General features: G+C 79.6%; 1 non-coding gene across 1 annotated transcript; it reads left to right on the plus strand.

The window, feature by feature from the left end:
• The first annotated feature begins 1,682 nt into the window (after positions 1–1,682).
• Positions 1,683–1,835, plus strand: LOC136995678 (5.8S ribosomal RNA). The gene has a single exon (XR_010887222.1). It is a non-coding gene; the product is annotated as a 5.8S ribosomal RNA (ribosomal RNA).
• Positions 1,836–2,500: the final 665 nt, after the last annotated feature.

The raw sequence follows: 2,500 nt of genomic DNA on the forward strand, positions 1-2,500 counted from the left end.
CGGGTGTCGGGCGCACCCCGCGGGCGGACGCTCCGCCGAGGGGCGCCGGAGCCGGCTGGCGGGTGCCGGGTTTCCCCTCCGCGTCCCGTCTCGCTGCTGCCGCCGAGGCTGCCGCCGTCGCCGCGAGGCGGCGGCGGCCCGGCGGCGGGCGGCGGCGGGGGAGGCACCCCCGCGGGGATTTCAGGTCGTTTCCCTCACCCCAGGGCCAGGTACCTAGCGTCCGCGCTCCTCCTGCCCCCCCTCGGTGACCCACCCGTGTGGTCCCGTGTGCCAGCTCGCTCCTCCCGGGCGCCGCGCCGTGAGCGCCGCACCGGCCGTGCCCTCCCGCCCTTTCCGCTTTCCCTTTCTCTCCCCCCCCCCCACCGCTCCAGCCGCCCCGCGCCGTGCCGCGGGGACCGTGCTGCGAGCGGGCCGGGCGGGGGGGGGGGGCGGGGTGGCGGGAGGAGCGGAGGGCCTCCGGCCACCGCGGCCGCCGGTAGCCGCCCCGGGTAGGGATGGCCATGGGCCCCGGGCTCCGGGCCCGAGGGTTCTCGGCGGGAGAGCCGGGCGGGGGTTTAAAGACTCGGGCGGCCCGATGCGACCCGGGGGGCAGCCGGGTGTGCTGCCGGAGGGCCGGGGGGCCGGCGCGCGCGGGCGCCGTGCCCCCCCATGCCAGCCGGCGCGCCCCGCGCTCGCCCTGCGGGCAGCCGGGACGGAGAGGGGTACCCTGCCCCCTCTCTCCGCGGTCTGGTCTCGGCGGAGGGACGCCGCGCGGTCGGCTGGCGCCGGCCTGCCTCGAACGCGTGACCCCGGCGCGAGCGCGTGCTCTCGCCGGGACGGTGAGCCCCCACCCACCGCGGGTGGTGCGGACGCCGCGCCTCGGCGCGATCCGCTCTCCTCCCTGGCCGGGGCTCTCGGTCTGCCGCCGTGGCCGCTGGCGGCGGCGCCCTACCCGCCGGCACTCCGCCATCCGGCGCGCCTGCCTCGCTCTGCCCAACCCGGCTTCGCCGGGCGGCGGGCGGGCGGCAGGCGGGCGGCGGGGGCGGCCCCCCCCGTTCTCCGCGTGGAGACGGGGAGAGCGGGCGCCGTCCCCGTCCGTCCCGCCTTGCCCGCCCGCCCGCCGCCGGGCGTCTGTCCGCGGAAGGGACGGGAGAGCGCGTGGTGTCGTCCGGGAGGCTGTGTGTGCGCGCGCGCGGGCGTGGGCGCCGCCTCGGGGCCACGGCGGAGCCGGAGGCCGGCGAGGCGAGCGAGGAGCTGGGGAGCGCGGGGCCGGTGGGCCGCGGGCGCGCGGGCAGCGGCCGGTGCCGCTGCCGGTGGCGGCCGGGCTCCGACGCTGGGGGTCCGCGGGGAGCCGCCCCCTCCCCCAGCGTCCCCGAGGCAGGCGGCGCGGCCGGCGCGCTGCTCCCCGCCGGGCCGGGCCGAGCCTGGGCGCCTGGGCCGGACTCGAAGCGAGCAAAGGGTTGTCCCAGGTCGGGAGCGAGGGCTCCCCGCCCTTCTCGTTCGGGTTTTCCTTTTCCCTTTTTCCCCCCCCACTCTGTGCTCGTACGGTCAGCGGGGCGAGCCCCTCTCTCTGGCTCTCGGCCGTCCCTCGCTCAGCAGCCGGCGTCGGCGTGAGGAGGGAGGCGGAGCGGAGGGGGGGCCCTCAGGGGCTGCCGAAGGCTGCCCGGTCCCCCCGCGCGCGCGGCGGGGACCGAAACCGAGACAACTCTTAGCGGTGGATCACTCGGCTCGTGCGTCGATGAAGAACGCAGCTAGCTGCGAGAATTAATGTGAATTGCAGGACACATTGATCATCGACACTTCGAACGCACTTGCGGCCCCGGGTTCCTCCCGGGGCTACGCCTGTCTGAGCGTCGCTTGGCGGTCAATCGTCACCCCCGCTGTCGCGTTGGCGCAGCGGTGCCGCCCCTCGGGGGGGGCGCGTGGGGGGGCGGGGGAGGCGCGGCGGCGCCGGCGGCGGCGGTGCGCGGCGGCCTCGGCGGCGGAGAGTCGGCGGCGGAGCCGGGACCCCGGTGCGTGCACCGGCGGCCCCGGTCTTCCTGCCCGCCGGGCTCCGGCGCCGGGCCGCCCGCAGCGGCCGCGGCCGGCGTGCCTTGCCGCGCCTGTGCCCGCCCTCCTCGCCCTCCGAGCGCGGTGGCCACCGCTGCGCGGCGCGCGCCGTGCGGGGTGGCGCGGCTGGGGCGCCTCGCAGGCCCGTGCCCCGGGGAGAGGGTGCCTCCTCTTCCCCGCGCGGCCGGGCCTTCGTCCCCCTAAGTGCAGACTCGGGGAAACCCCCCGCTCCCGGAGCGCCCGCTTCGCGGAGTTCGTCCCGCTGGGGCCCCCCCCCCAGGTCGGGTGGGTTGCGGTGGCCCGGCGCGCCTCGTCGCCGCCGCCCGCCACCACCGCCAGTCTGGCCGCCGTCTGGGCTTCTCCTCCGCCACTCTCCCGGTGGTGCGCTGGTCCCCCGTTCCCCTCCGGGGTGGGGACGGCCGGCTGCCTTGCGCTTCCCTGCGCCCCGACCGCCGCCGGTGCGGCGCGCCGC

Source organism: Apteryx mantelli, unplaced genomic scaffold (genome assembly GCF_036417845.1).
Source record: "Apteryx mantelli isolate bAptMan1 unplaced genomic scaffold, bAptMan1.hap1 HAP1_SCAFFOLD_142, whole genome shotgun sequence".
In the NCBI taxonomy this organism is placed as follows: domain Eukaryota; kingdom Metazoa; phylum Chordata; class Aves; order Apterygiformes; family Apterygidae; genus Apteryx; species Apteryx mantelli.